Source organism: Pseudophryne corroboree, chromosome 10 (assembly GCF_028390025.1).
Source record: "Pseudophryne corroboree isolate aPseCor3 chromosome 10, aPseCor3.hap2, whole genome shotgun sequence".
Lineage (NCBI taxonomy): Eukaryota > Metazoa > Chordata > Amphibia > Anura > Myobatrachidae > Pseudophryne > Pseudophryne corroboree.
Genome location: NC_086453.1, coordinates 105,581,132 through 105,597,993, shown reverse-complemented (window position 1 = coordinate 105,597,993; position 16,862 = coordinate 105,581,132). Strand labels below are relative to the sequence as shown.

General features: G+C 48.2%; 1 protein-coding gene across 4 annotated transcripts in view; it reads left to right on the top strand.

Annotated features, from left to right (window-relative positions):
* IZUMO3 (IZUMO family member 3) overlaps positions 1-16,862 on the top strand; it is a 126,976-nt gene that overhangs the window by 1,766 nt on the left and 108,348 nt on the right. The gene's annotated exons all lie outside the window — the stretch shown is intronic.

The following is a 16,862-nucleotide window of genomic DNA, read 5'->3' as shown; positions in this document are numbered from 1 at the left end:
AGGTCGACATGGCTTTTTCACATTTTCTTTCTTTTTTGAACTTTTTCATACTTAACGATCCACGTGGACTACGATTGGAACGGTAATCTGTACCGAGCGAAGCAGTAGCGGAGCAAGGCACCTTGCACGAAGCATGGCGAGCGAAGTCACTGTACGGAGAAAACAACACCAAAAAAACCATGAAAAACTCATGTTGACCTTTTGAACTGTCGACCTAGACCATGTCGACCTAGAACCCCTGTTGACTTTCCAACCCTGTCGACCTAGTGCCTGTCGACCTATAGTGTCGACCTAGAAACTGTCGATGCAATAATCCACACGCCTATAACATATGGGGTTGGGTATGTGTGACCGCCGGTCAGCATACCTCCGGCAGTATCCCGGCAGCGGAATGCCAGCAGGGGCGAGCGCATCAAGCCCCTTGCGTGCTCGATGGCGGAATAGTCCCTGCTAGTCGGCATGCCGATTGTAGGTGGAGGTGTTGTGACTGGCGATCTCTTGACCGCAGGTGACATAACTACATCCCGCTGGAGGAACGCCATAGTTAGGTATTTAAGAAGGCTCGGCCTATACAAGCAATTCTTATCATTATAAAACAAGATGTTGGATGCGCTGTCAGCAGCAGCTGGTATGGGGTTTGTCAGTCCCCTATGTATACAAAACTATAGACCAGACGATGTATACCAGCACTGGCTGAATAATTTATAAAACAAATGGACGGTTTGTAACTGTATCACACAATTTATTATAACGATAAAAAAATAATTTAATAAAATCTGGATATTGTGGTGCCATAAATACACATATAATAACAATAGTGATTTTGCATTTCATATAACCATAAAAGCCACTGGTCTCACTCCTGTATATTAACAACCCTGGATTAGGACCCTCTCCTAAAGGGTGTCCATAAACAGACACTAGAAGCAGTTGGTTAGCAGAAAGTAGTAGAGCAGTTGGCTGATCGTCGCGATGATTGTATACAGGGGCGGATTGGGATCAAAAACCAGCCCGGGAAATTTATGGAAGCAGCCCTCATGGGGGAAGGGGGGGAAGGGGGGGGTGGGGGGGGGCTGTTGAGTGGGTGGAGTCTGTCAAGTGGGAGAGATTACTGCTCAGAAAGCCTGATTAAAGAAAGTACGGAAAGTGCGCGCCGTAGGCACGTTGCAAAATGTTAGGGGCGTGACTTCGTGGGGAAGGAGTGTGGCCACCTAATACCGCCAATTCACATTACACCACACAGTAGTGCCGCTTACACACATTGCACCAGATAGAAACTCCTATACACACTGCGCGAGGTAGAGCACATTATACATATTCCGCCTGATAGAGCACGTCTACACTTTGTGCCAGGTAGAGCTCACTATACACTTTACCCCAGGCAGAGCACATTATACACATTGCACCAGGTAAAGCACATTATACACATTGCACCAGGTAAAGCACATTATACACTTTGCGCCAGGCAGAGCATATTATACACATCACACCAGGTAAAGCACATTATACATATTGCACCAGGTAGAGCACGTTCTAAACTTTGCACCAGGCAGAGCGCATTATACACATTGCACCAGGCAAAGCACATTATACATATTGCACCAGGTAGAGCACATTATACATATTGCACCAGGTAGAGCACGTTATAAACTTTGCACCAGGCAGAGCGCATTATACACATTGCACCAGGCAAAGCACATTATACATATTGCACCAGGTAAAGCACATTATACATGCTGCACCAGGTAAAGCATGTTATACACATTGCACCGGGTAGAGCACGTTATACACATTGCAGCGGGTAGAGCACATTATACACATTGCACCAGGTAGAGCACGTTATACACTTTGTGCTAGGCAGAGCACATTATACACACTACACCAGGTAAAGCACATTTACACATTGCACCAGGATGAGCACGTTATACACATTGCAGCGGGTAGAGCACATTATACACATTGCACCAGGTAGAGCACGCTATACACTTTGTGCCAGGCAGAGCACATTATACACACTGCACCAGGTAAATCACATTTACACATTGCACCAGGTAGAGCACGTTATACATTTTGCACCAGGCAGAGCACGTTATATACATTGCACCAGATAAAGCACGTTATACACATTGCAATACATAGAGAACATTATAGACATTGCACCAGGTAGAGCACTTTATACACATTGCAACACGTAGAGCACATTTTAGACATTGCACCAGGTAGGACACGTTATACACTTTACGCCAGGCAGAGCACGTTATACACATTGCACCAAGTAGAGCACGTTATACACATTGCAACACTTAGAGCACATTATAGACATTGCACCAGGTAGAGCACGTTATACACTTATAAATATATATATAACTGCAGCAGAGCCCGGCACTCCTGATAGACATTACAACGGCATCGGTGCCATCCTAAAGAAGTTAGACAGGAAATTTGCTAGAGGCTGCACTCACCGGACTTTTACATTCAAATAAAGACACTGCACTACCACCAGCACAGTACTAATGTTTCGGAGCTTAATCCTACGTATAACTCCGGTGAGTGCCGCCACTTTCCAAATTGCCTATTATATATATATATATATATATATATATATATATATATATATATATATATATATACTGTATATAGTAATGAAGTCAAGAATCCGGCACTAGCTGTTATCTAATAAAATATCTTGCTCCGATGCCCTCCAGGGATTTGCTGTCCCAATGTATGCTGACAGCATGGCGGCACTCAGAGTCTTCCAATAGCTGCAGAACGTGCTTTTTATTATCTATTATCAACGTTTCGGGCTTGAAACGTTGATAATAAAATATATATACTGTAGTATATATAGTATGTGACAGACAGCGACACTCCACACCGCAATAATAAACACCGCACAGGAGGTATGTTTCAACGTTTCAATGCCTAAACATAACATACGGCATTTTCATCAGGACGTCATATATTATTATGTTTAGGCAATGAAATGTTGAAACAAACCTCCTGTGCGGTGTTCATTATTGTGTGGAGTGTCGCTGTCTGTCGCATACTATATATCCTTCTACTGCGGGAAACCAGCTAAGTAAAGGTGATATATGGAGTGCCAGGCTTCTGGATTTGTTTTTATATATATATATATATATATATATATATATATATATAGAGGATGGCAATAGTGCGGCACTCAAAGACGTTTTTCATCAAAGAATAAAACTCACGGACACCAGGGTCACTGAATTCAACGTTTCAATCCCCACAGGATTTTTGTCAAGACAAAAATCCTGTGGGGATTGAAACGTTGAATTCAGTGACCATGGTGTCCGTGAGTTTTATTCTTTGATGAAAAACGTCTTTGAGTGCCGCACTATTGCCATCCTCTATTCATTTCCTGTGAGGGCACCAAGACTGGCTACAGCATTTAGGTGAAGTGCCGGGTTTTATGTGTTTTATGTGTTCTATATATATATATATATATATATATATATATATATATATATGCACATGCACAGCAGCTCCACCGGCGGCCATCTCTCAGTTAGCTTCAGTTTAACGCTGCCACGATTGGAGCTAAGCTCCGCTCGCGGCAGTCGGCCAGCATGAGGGATTACGGAGGCTCCTGAGGGGACGTCCAGACCAGCCAAACGGGATCTGGTCCAGCATTCCGGCATGCCAATCTGCCGCTGATTACAGCGTACGCAGGTGCCTATACCCCTTTCATTTACTCAGTACGCTCTTTGAAGCCTCACCTTTCCCTTTAGTCTTTATTCTCATTTAATCTCCCTTTCTTTTCTAGATCATCTCACTCACTTTTTCCTTTCTCATCTCTCACATAACATACTGACCTTGACTCTTCTAACCTCTCACACAGAGCATCTCACCATACACAGAGCATCTCACTATACACAGAGCATCTCACTATACACAGAGTATCTCACAATACACAGAGCATCTCACTATACACAGAGCATCTCACAATACACAGAGCATCTCACTATACACAGAGCATCTCACAATACACAGAGCATCTCACTATACACAGAGTATCTCATTATACACAGCGCATCTCACTATACACAGAGCATCTCAGTAGCCTTCTTTTCTCTATCACCTACTTTTCTTTGCTACCTCAGGTGCCCTAGTCTTTTCTTTCCCTCTTCTATCATTCCTAACTCACATCCTCTCTTCACTCTGACTTATCCTTATACCTTTCTGCACTGCAGCTTATTGTACTCACTCTAGTCTCTTCTGTCTCACTTCTTCCTATCATTCTCCAAGTCTCTGTAGCGTGTAGTTTGTTAAATGGAAGCAGACAGCGCTGTGCAGAGTGCTGGTCCCGCCTCCTGCCGACTTCATGAAGAGGGCGGAGCTTACAGTGTGAGGAAGTGCTGCACACTGCACAGCCCACCGAGCACGAGCAGCTCTACACAGCCGGTTGGTTCTATATCGGAGTGGGAGAAGGGACCTTGTGACGTACCTAGGGGAGGAGACACTTCACCAGGGGGAGGATCTACGGCCGAAAAGGGTACCCGAAAAGTACGCTCGCCACTTAATTACTAAAGGTTAAGGTTAAAGGTTAAAGGTTGGTGGTGGCTAAGCTCCGATCGCGGCAGCCTGCCTGGTGGACAAGAAAGTAAGCCCACTGAGGGTACAACAGGGCCAGCCTACCCGGAACTGGCATGATGTCCCGGCGTCCCAATCTGCCCCTGATTGTATAGGTGTGTTTGCAGGAGCAATAGCCACTGGAACTTTTAGCGGCATGGGCCTGGTGGTCCTGGTGAGTAGCTAGAGTATGGAGTGGCATGCGCCCATGAGTCAGAGGTCGCAGATCCCAGTTATGTGCAGCAGCTGCAGCATTTATTCTCCTCTACCTCGGCTTTGCCGCCACCATCGTAGGCTGCCAGGGATTCTGGAAATAATGGGCAACAGCATAGTGAAGAAGTAGGCGGAAAATGCCAGCCAGTGTCAGCCTACTTCTCGTTCAGTTGGGGAGAAAGTTCCCCTACACTAGAATGATTAGTTGGGAAAAATCAAACCTGTTTTCTGACATTTTTTACTGTGTGGGAGCAAACGAGTGATTATCGTTTGCTCCAACACACTGCCAGATTATCATTCCAACCAGGCAACTAGTTGCCTGGTTGGAATGATATCGTCCTGATGTATGACCAGCATAAGCCTAGTAGAGTGATAAACTTGGAGAGAGATAAACTTCCATCCAATCAGCTCCTGTCATTTTTCAAACACAGGACCTTCATGTTTGTAAGTAAAGCAAAAAAGCAAGCAAATGGCCAAAACCATGTTGCACTGCACTAGAGGAATGTATACTTGGATGATACGGCGACCAACATATCATATCCACAGTTCCCATTTTCCTGTGTCTCACAGCCTCCCCATTCCTGTATCTCTCAGCTTCCCTCTTTCCCATGCGTCTCAGTCTCCTCATTTCCCTGTCTCTCAGCCTCCTCATTCCCCTGTCTCTCGTAGTCTCCCCATTCCTCTGTGTATCTCAGCCTCCTGCTCCCCTTGTGATCCAGCCTTCCCCCGTGTCTCTCAGCCTCCCCATTCCTGTTTTTCTCAGCTACCCCTTCTCCTTGTATCGTAGATACCCCCTTTCCCTTGTGTCTCCCAGCCTCTCCATTACACTTTGTCTCTCAGCTTCCCTATTCCCCTGTGTCTCTCAGCCTCCTTATTCCACTGTCTCTCTCAGTCTCACTACCCCTCTGTGTCCCTCAGCCTCTCCCTCCTCCTCCCCTTGTGACCCAGCCTTCCCCTGTGTCTCACAGCTCCCCCCCCTTTTGGCCCTGCCTTCCCATGTGTCTGTCAGCAACCGCCCCCTCCCCAATCTTTTAGTCTCCTCTTCCTCCTGTGGCTCAGCCTTCCTGTATCTCCACCACCCGACCTATGTCTTCCCAGCCCACCCTTACATTCTTTAGACTCTGCAGTTCCATCTGGCGGCTCGGCTCGACTGCTGTCCCGTGGCACAGTGCCATGACATCACAAACACTGTGTTGGCCTCGGCACAAAGTAAACTTTATTGTGCCAGCTACCAGCGGCCAGCCAGCCAGGCTCCCGGCCTCCCGCTCTTCACTTTCTCTTCTGATGAAATGACTATAGCATAGCACAGGAACTGGACTCCCAAGATTGCTGAGGATCCAGGTGCCCTGCGGAATCACAAGGCCCATCTCAAGTGTCCCCTATGTACCCCCATCGCTGGGCCTGATTAGCTGGTACTTTTTCTCTCTACACTTTATTTCTCGCCAAGTCTTTGTACATCTCTCCCTGAGTCCTTATACAGAGCCATTTTCATAGTTTTGGAGACCATTGGTGTCAATCTATGATGCACTTTTGTGTGCACATCGGTGGGTGGATTTGCGCCACAGCCCATGGGCATCTCAATAGGATGACAAATACATCAAATAGAGGTGGGAGTAAAACAAAAAAAAGAGTAAGTAACTTTGTACCTCGGTAAAACCATGTTGCACTGCAGGTGGTACAGGTGCATAGGCGTTTCTAAAATGGGTTCAGTGTGTACACATGCCAGGCCCTGCACACACCCCGCCCCTTCCCCACACAGATGTGAGAAAGCACCGCACCTGCTGAGTAGCCTTGCTGCGAAGGCAGGCTGCTACCCACCATGTTTCTGGTTGAAGTGGCTGCGTGTAACGTCATGCAGCCACCGCGGCCAATCCCGCAAACGGTCTGGACATGGCTGCATTGTCCAGACAGCACCCCCAAATGCCGCTGCAATGCCATCCAAACGCCACCGAGCGCCTCTGCCTGCCAATCAGGCAGAGGCGATCGCACAAGTGAGATGCCTTCGCATCTCACTGTGTGCGCACCTGCAGTGCGGATACTGCACGTGCGCACACCTCACTGGGCTTCAGCCTGCGACCGCTGCAGCGTCCAGGTCTGAATTAGGCCCCAAGTTGTCTTTGTTCCACTACAATAAATTTTATAAAATAGTTGTCTCTCAATTAGGTGAAGTTATAAACAGTACCCAGGCATTATTAAACTATTAGTTTAAATCTAATATACACCATTGGTTTAAATTTAATATACACAATCCATACTCACAACATGACCCATTCCAAGAGGAACAAATGCTCTCTACCTGGACTTCCATCTTAATGTATGATTGCAAGCACCTGTGTTGAAATACCTTTCTTATCAATTAAATAGTTTAACACAGGTGACGCCAATCATATATTAAGTCCAGGTAGAGAGCATTTTGTCCCTCCTGGGAGGTATGCACAATATAATAGATACCTCTCCTTCCATCAGAGCCACCCTGTCCTAAGTACCACAGGCACCCCCAAGGCTTAATCCGGCCCTGGCATGTGCACCCCAAAAATGATTACACACTAGCCCGTACACCCCAGTGGCGTGCGGTGAGGTCAGTGGCTGGTGAGGCACTGCAGCCATATTGTCCGCCGAATCCTACTGATCACCCCTACTGCCGCCAAGCCAATGCCCGCTACTGCCCCTGAGCCCACAAATACGAATCAAAAGACCATCGGTCAAACACGAGTGTTATTTAATAGAACTCGGTAATTTACTAAGAACTTGTATTCCCAATCACTGCCGACATTAGCCAAACACTGCCGGGAAAGCATAAAATTCTTTAAAAAATGGAGCTTTCAAAGAGACCTGCTTTTTGCTGGCATGTTGCAATAGTTATGCACGGATCAGTGAGATCCGTGCATGGTTATCTTTGGAAAAGGGTGTGAATGGGTACTAAAATGTATAAAAAAAAATGTGTGAGGTTACCCCTCCTAAGTATAACCAGCCTCGGGCTCTTTCAGCTGGTCCTGTTTGTTTAAATACTGGCGGAAAATTGGACAGGGGTTCCCCGTATTTAGACAACCAGCACCGGGCTCTTAGTCCGGTCCTGGTTCCAAAAATACGGGGGACAAAAGATGTAGGGGTCCCCTGTATTTTTAAAACCAGCACCGGGCTCCACTAGCCAGGGAGATAATGCCACAGCCGGGGAAAACTTTTCTATTGGTCACTGCGGCCCTGGCATTACCCCCCCAACTAGTCACCCCTGGCCGGGGTTCCCTGGAGGAGTGGTGACCCCTTAAATCAAGGGGTCCCACCCCTCCAGGCACCCAAGGGACAGTGGTGAAGCCCGAGGCTGTCCCCAGCACCCCTGGGCGGTGGGTGCCAGGCTGATAGCCATGTGTGTAAAAAAAGAATATTTTTTGTTGTTGTGGAACTACAAGATTCAGCAAGCCTCCCCTGCTTGCTGGTGCTTGGATAACCAGCATGCAGGGAAATAACGGGCTCGCTGGTACCTGTAGTTCTACAACAACAAAAAGTATCCAAATAAAAACACAACAATCACACCGTGATAGTAAAAATGTATTAAAACACACTTACACACTCACACATACTTACCTACATCCCACGCCGGTCACGTCCACTTGTCCAGTAGAATCCAATAGGGGTACCTGTATAAATGAGGGAGAGATTACTTACCTACCTCCCACGCCGGTCACATCCACTTGTCCAGTAGAGTCCAATAGGGCCGGTACCTGTAAAACATGAAAATTCAATTATACTTACATACAATCTAGTAAAGCTCGGTCTTGTTCGTTCCTGGTGTAATCCACAAAAGAGGCCAAGAGAGAGAGAGAGAGAAGAAGAAGAAGAAGAAGAAGATCTCCAGCGCTCACCGTCTAAACTCTCCTCACCGCGGCCACTGATCCCTCCGCTCACCCAGAGCCGGATTAAGGCGGGGGCCCAGGGGGTAAGTACCCCGGGCCCCCTTTCCAAAAGGGTCCCCTGCCGCCCACCGCAGATCCGATCTGATCTACGGTGCTGCTGTCCCTGCTCTCCGCTGTACGTATAGACAGAGCCGGCGCCGCATAGCACTACAGGACAGCTCAGCGACGGCTCAGCTGTCCAATAGCGTGTGAAACAGCAGCCTGCGCTCAGTCATTGGCTGGACGCGCAGGCTGCACAGCAGAGAGAAGAAGGAGGAGGGCTGATCCCGGGCGGCATGTGGAGCCCTGTGTCACAGCAGCCTGTCTGCAAACAGTAAGGCTGGCTTTTTATAAGATTTTTCTTCCCCCTGCTGCTAACATTAAAATTTAAATCTTAGGCTGTGGGTTACACATATATGTGTGTGTGTGTGTGTGTGTGTGTGTGTGTGTGTGTGTGTGTGTGTGTGTGTGTGTGTGTGTGTGTGTGTATGTGTATATATACTATATAGTGTATATATATATATATATATATATAGCAGTGACTGATGGCGGCACTCTTTGGACTTAGGGGGTTCTTCGCTGCGGTGCGAACAGGTCGGAACTGCTCATGCGTGGCGTGCGCATTGCGCACGCGCGTCGTTGCCCGGCAATGGAGGCGCGCACAGCGAACAAAGAAGACGCAGTGCCGAACGCAAGAAGATTGACATTGGAGAGGCTTTCCGGGGCGTATACTCACCGTTGGATGCCGTTTTCGAGGAGTGGTCGTCCGAACGCAGGCATGTCCAGGCAAATGGAGGGCGGATGTCTGACGTCAAAGCTGGGAGGAACGTCGCTGGATCCGTCGCACAGGGTAAGTATAACCAGCCTTACTCCTCAGCAGCACAAAACTTTTTTAGCTCAGCAGGGCTGCACAAGCGAACGCAGCCCTGCTAAGCTAAAATACACTCCCCCATAGGCGTGGATTAGTTGATCGCACCAGCAGCAAAAAGTTGCTGGCTGCGATCAACTCGGAATGACCACCTTAATACAGAAAGAATCACACACGACTAACAAGTCCTTCTTAGTCGAACATTTCGGTGTTGCCACTTTTAAGTGGCAACACCGAAACGTTGGACTAAGAAGGACTTGTTAGTCGTGTGATTCTTTCTGTATTAAGTCACTGCTGTACTATGGGTGTTCGTCACTCAGGAGAGCACCTTGGCAAGTATTAAATGTACAAGAAGAAAAAAGGGCTGTATTGTCAGTGCACACAAGCAGTGGATTGATTTCCACTCTTCCATAAAACTTAACTTTTATTATTAATCTCCTAAAACAATAGGTTGCTTTTATTTAATCTACAAGGTGAGGCGAAACATAAAGGTTAAAATCATTGACATAGACAAACATATAAAAGTGCAATAGAAATTAGTAGATGTGAATAAAGATTTAAAAAATGTGTGTCGGCGTGCCTTATTCTAATGTCCACTAACGATATTAAAGTATTTATCCTACGTTAAACCAGCATACAATTCTTCTTTAATTTATCACTATTCATGTATTTGTAGATATTGATCTCATTGTATGTTCATTGTGAGATCTTAATTCAAAAAGAGAAAATATATTTGTTCATATTAAATCTTGGATCACAGCACATGAGTCACTTGTAATTCACTGTTTCTATTTCTTTTTCTATTTCTTTTTCTTTCTTCCTTCTTTTTATTGTAGTATTAGACACCTTTAACCATTATCTAATAGGTAATAATGACACTGGTTACATAGCAAGGTATGGTATTCATGAGTGTAGTGAGCGTTGTTGGGTGTATAATCTGTTGAGTATATAACACACCTTATAGAGGATATATGTATACATTAATTATTTATGTGATAGTGATAGTAACCCGGTGCACCGAAACGTTGGACTAAGAAGGACTTGTTAGTCGTGTGATTCTTTCTGTATTAAGTCACTGCTGTACTATGGGTGTTCGTCACTCAGGAGAGCACCTTGGCAAGTATTAAATGTACAATTGGAGTGCCGGCCTGCTTTCTCTCTGTATATATGTGTATATATACCTGTGATTATATAATTTATCTGCCTGCCTCCTTATTAGGGGCCCCACTGTCTGTAGTGCTCCGGGCCCCCCATCGCCTTAATCCGGCTCTGCGCTCACCACAGCTTAGTCAGCGCTGGCCGCCCACGAACCAAACACGTGATGCGCCTGTCTCCTGTAGCCGAGTCCTGTAGCCGGAAAGTGTCCTCCCCTACTCACGCACTGCCCAATCGCAGCTTCAAAGCGGCACTTCAAGTAGGTGCCGCTTATACAGATTTGTTCAATGGCTTTCTCCTTTCAAATCCCTGGCCCTGCCCTCCGCTTCCAGCCCTTACACAGTGACAGCGGGAGGCACTGACAGCTCTGCCTAACAAACACTTAGAGGACCGCTTTTACAAAGGTAATAATTACTAAAATAATACAAAGGCTAAAGCAGATACTTATGACACATAACGTGTCATAAGTATCTTCTTTGTATTATTTTCATCATTAATGTCAGGGGAGAAGTGCCTCCCCTGACTGCACGTCCCTGGACTACACCCAGAGAATATTTTACTCCAGCCTGGCCTATGCAATCCTTAAAACATTGCCTATCAGGTTGTTTCACCCATTTTTCCTCTTAAAAAAATAACAGCACCCCAGCCAATTCAATATATATTCCAATACAGCTCCTGCGGTACCATTAGAATCGGACTCATGCATATCACTTTCACCACACAATCTTGTTGAATGCTTTTACTGCTGAGATGACCAGATCTCTTCCCTTGTTAGTCATTGGAATTTAAATGCCACAACTGATTTTAATAGTTCCCAGCAGGAGCACTGAAAATGGGGTTGTGATCAATAGCTGTGTCCAGTCCTTGTAAAGAGGGATGCACGGGGAACAGGGAGACTAATGCAAGCCCTACATCTATGGACCGTTCCCTGTCTGCCAATTCGATCTGCTGGTCAAGGGCATGGCCGTAACTAGGGGGGGTCACACGCCCTGGGCGCTGGAATGAGGGGGTTGCTAGGGAGGCTGTTTCTGCAGCCAAAATGATCAGAGGACACCGTGCGCGCAATGCTGGCTGCCGCATTGAGGGAGAAGACGAAGAGAGGATGGAGACAGGAGTCTGGCCGGCGGTATTGAGCCCTGCGCACAGAGCGCGGGACTGATGAAGGCACGCTGGCTGCAGTCAGTGACAGTGAATGAGTCATTGTCACTCATGCTGCAGCATTCCGCCCTCACTGGATTCTGCAGGCTCCTCCGACAGGGTAGCTTTCACGGAGACTGCATGTCTCCGGCAGCCCTGAGCACAAAGCCCTCCCCCATGCTTGGGAACATGGGCACAGTGCAGCAGCGTGGACTCTGAACAAAGGGGAGCTGGAGCCGACCTGTGACAGAGAGAGGAGATTTACGAGGTATGTTTCTCTGCCTGGCAGACAGCTCCCCCAGTACAACACGTCCGGGGGTGGGTCTGCTCTGAAGCTGTCCGCAGGGGGTTTTCTTGGGGACGTTCCACATCGTGTCCGCGGTCCATGATCCTGACGACTACGCCAAAATGTAAGAGGGTGGTGGTGCGGTGTAGTGCCTGCTGCCGTGCCGGTGTTGACTCACTACTTACCAGCGCTGACTCTCTCACCTTCAGGTCACGGAACCTTCAACGGACCTGGAACCTTCAGTTGGACCTGGACACGATGACCTAGAGGGAAAGAGATTGCTGAGTGCCGTTCCTCCTAACTGTGGACCGAAACGCCCTCTGAAACCGAGGAAAATAGAGCTTTCGGGCTAGGTGAAGGTCATCCTGGGCGCACGGCCTCAGAGACCGAATTTCACCTATTAGTACTCTCGCACCAGGTGTAAATTCAACCTTGCACTTGCGTGCAAGGTTCATCGTTCGCCCTGAAGGAATGGAGACAGATAGGGACAAACACACACCGAAAGGGACACACGGACAGAGGTGTTACTCACAGTTGCCAATCTTGCACTGCGAACTTCTTCTCCACTTACAGGTCCCTGTAAGGAGGCAAACAAACAACAGCCATGCAGGGCCTAATGCCTGATGTTGCCCACGGGCCTAGTGCCCGCCTACAGTGCCACAGGCCTGTGGGCTGACTGTGACAACGGGCCTACTGCCCGAACACCCGGTGGTCTAGGGAGGAGAGAAAGGGGGGGGGGGGGGGGTGACAGGTGCCCTCACCGAGGGACTACCTGTCCATTGGGAGAGGCACCAGGGGGGAGCTTCGTTAGCTCTCTTGCATTCCTCCCCTGGTGGCCTCTCTGGGTCCTCTTCTTCACTCTTCTGCCGCTGGCCCGTCCTGGCCAGCAGCGCCGTCATCGCTCCTCCACGTCCAGCCGCAGCTGAACATCTTCTTTCTGGAACCCGGCCTCTTCTGGCCTCTTCAGCGGCCACGGATCTTTTCCTCAAACGGCCGCAGTCTTCTCCTCCGCCGCGGTCTCTCCTCTTCGTCCGTCTCTTCAGCGCTGCTTGCCTCTTCAGCTCCCGCCCGGCATCTGACGTCACACGCCGGGTGCGGGGCCTATGACGCAGCGAGCGCCAATTGGCTCGCCGCACCCGCCTCTGATTGGCCGGCGCCCCGCGAGCCGTGATTGGCCCGCAGACGGCACCATATCCCGCCGCTGGCGCTTCCAATTGCCGGACAAAACGGCACCAAGTTTGAAGTGCCGCTGCGCTCCCCGTCGCTGCTGTAAGTCTGGTGCAGGGAAACAACCGGTCCCTGCACATGACACCCGCCGCTGTCGCTCACTGACAGGCACTGGAGACAGACCAGTGGTGCAAGTAGAAAAACATGTCTTACGGGTGTGGCCAAATGCCATATTGGGCGTTGCCAATGAAAATGGGGGTGTGATACACGTATGGGGGAGGGGCAGATACACATATGACCCCAATAGTGCCAGATACACGTTGCCCCACAGTGCCAGATATATATTACCCCACAGTGCCAGATATACATTGCCCCACAGTGCCAGATACACATTGCCTCAGTGTGCCAGATACACAAATGCCCCCAGAGTGCCAGATATACATTGCCTCACAGTGCCAGATACACATTGCCCAACAGTGCCAGATACACAAATGCCCCGAGTGCCAGATATACATTGCCCCATAGTGCCAGATACACAAATGCCCCCAGAGTGCCAGATATACATTGCCTCACAGTGCCAGATATACATTGCCTCACAGTGCCAGATATACATTGCCTCACAGTGCCAGATACACATTGCCCCACAGTACCAGATATACATTGCCTCACAGTGCCAGATACACATTGCCCCACAGTGCCAGATACACAAATGCCCCCACTGTGTCCGATATACATTGCCCCCCAGTGCCAGAAACAGAAATCCCCCCAGTGCCAGATACACATGTCCCCCCAGTGCCAGATATGCCCTCAGTGTCAGATATGCCCCCAGTGCCAGATACACATGTCCCCCCAGTGCCAGATATGCCCTTAGTGTCAGATATGCCCCCAGTGCCAGATACACATGTCCCCCCAGTGCCAGATATGGTCACAGTGCCAGATACACATGTCCCCGCAGTGCCAGATATGCCCCCAGTGCCAGATACACATGTCCCCGCAGTGCCAGATATGCCGCCAGTGCCAGATACACATGTCCCCCCACTGCCAGATATGCCCCCAGTGCCAGATACACATGTCCCACCATTGCCAGATATGCCCCCAGTGCCAGATATGCCCCCAGTGCCAGGTATACATGCCCCCCCCCCCAGTGCCAGATACACATGTCCCCCCATTGCCAGATATGCCCCTGCCAGATATGCCCCCAGTGCCAGGTATACATGCCCCCAGTGCCAGGTGTACATGAAGATTTCCCCCCCCTCCCCTGCTGCTCACCACTGCTGACTGCTGCTGCTGGCGCTGCTTTCCTGTGTGTGAGGGGAGGAGAGCGCAGCCTGCACCTCTCCTTCCCCCCAGTGTCCAGCGGGTGCGGGTGGCTCAGTTCAATTCAGCGGCGATCCGCGAGCCAATCAAAGCTCGCGGTCCGGCAGCCTTGGCTGCCGGTCCACGAGCTCTGATTGGCTCACGGGCAGCACTGAATTAAACAAAGACACTGAGGGGCAGGAGAGGCGCAGGCTGCGCTCTCCTCCCCTCACATCAGCGGTGGTGCGTGGTGGTGCGGTGCGGTGGTGAGCGGCGGTGAGCGGTGGTGAGCAGCAGAGGGAGGGACGGGGAGCGGCGGCCCGTCGGTGTGGGTACAGCGTACCCACGGCTAAATTCTTAAGGGTACACCGTACCCACCCGCACCCGCACACTTGCACCGCTGGGACAGACACACTGTCCCAGCGCTGTCAGACAGGCAAGGTCCCATAGGCGAGGTTGTGTTCGAGGGCCCAGCCCGGACAGACTGTGACCCCACATCCTTCCTCCACCAGCTCGGGTTCCTCTTCTTCCTACCTCCTGACCTCCACCGGTGGATCCTCTGGGGGAGTGGTGACTCATCATGACCACTTACTTTAGGCCACAAGGGGTAATCCTCTTCCACGGGGGCAACAGTCACCCACTCTTGGCCTCCCATATCGTCTGGGGCATCATCACTGTCTTCAGGGGGTGGGACCGACCACCACCCAACAGTGGAATCCTCCGTGGCATCCGTTTTCTCCCGTGCAACAACCACCATCTGTAAAAAGGAAGTATGGGAGCGCTAAGGTTTTGAAGTTGTATGTGTACCTGCAAAGTCAAAAAACAATTTATTTCACAATAGTGCTGTGTAGCAATAATGTTTACACTCTTTTCAGAGTAATTTTGTTGGGATACCGGACGGCCGGTACGGAGGTTGCTAGTGTCCGAGTTTCCGAGTTCTGCTGGCTGGAGGTGGATTCCCTATCTAACTATCCCTTTCCTACCTTCCCTCCTTGCGCTGCTGGTCGCTCGTTCTTGCAGTCGTCGTCCGTTTCTGGCGTGTTCCACACTACCGGAAGTGTCCGCTCCGTGACTTCCGGTGTGACGTCAATCCGGTTTTCCCAGCAGCCAACGCGTTTCGTGACAGGGCACTTCGTCAAGGATGATTGTAGTTCCTGTTGGGATGAATCTTTATAAAGGAAATTCTGATAAAACTTTATTCATAAAAACGGAAGTCCTTACAGGAAGTGACTTCATAAAATAGCGGGTAGCATATGTTCTATTGACTTTGCAGTATTTTGTATAGCTAAAAATAGTATTTTTGAGAAGGGGAGAAAAAAAAAATTTTTCTAAAAAAGATTTTATAAAAAAACTTTTAATTCTATGTCTATATTTAGACCTTTTGGTGTCATAGTTGCAAGTTCATATATCCATTTTGTCTCGGTCTTTTTTAGATCGGTAACTAGATCTCCTCGCCAATGAGGTTTTACTTGTTGTATAGCTGTAAATTTCAAATCAGTGGGATTCATTTGATGTTTCTCTTTAAAGTGTTCAGGTATGCTATGTGTTTGCAGTCCTCTTCTAATATTATATAGATGTTCAGCGATGCGGGTTCTTAGTTTTCTTTTTGTCTGTCCCACGTACTGCATGCCGCACGGGCACTCTAGCAGATATATTACCCCTTCTGAATTACATGTCAATTTTTGTTTTATAGGGTACGTTTTATTGGTTTGGTTTGATTTGAAAGTTGTAACGGCTTGTGTGGATTTTGCCTTCGTTAATTTACAACAATTGCAGTCGAGACATTTAAAGAATCCTTTAGTATCGTTTTTTTTTACTGTATTGTTTTCTACCGGAATGTAACTTATTGTCAGTTCCTGTTTAAGATTTCTGGCTCTCCTATATATTATTTGAGGTTTTTCTGGAAGGAGAGTTTTTAGTTCTGTATCTAGTTTAAGTATGTGCCAATGTTTGGATATGATATTTTCAAAATCTTGGTGGTTAGAGTAGTATTGTGTGATAAAAGCTGTGAACATTTTTCTTTTGTTTTTTTCTTTGTTGATGTAGGTAATGGTATCTTTTCTATCTGTTTGCCCAATTTTCTCAAATTGTTGTAGCAGAACTTATTCGTTGTAGCCTTTTTCTGTATATTTCTTCATTAGGGCACTTCCCTGTTCTTGGAAAAGATGGTCTTCTGTGCAATTTCTCCGAATTCTTCTTAATTGCCCACTCGGTATATTCCTTACCCAGTTTCTGTGATGGTTACTGGTGTATG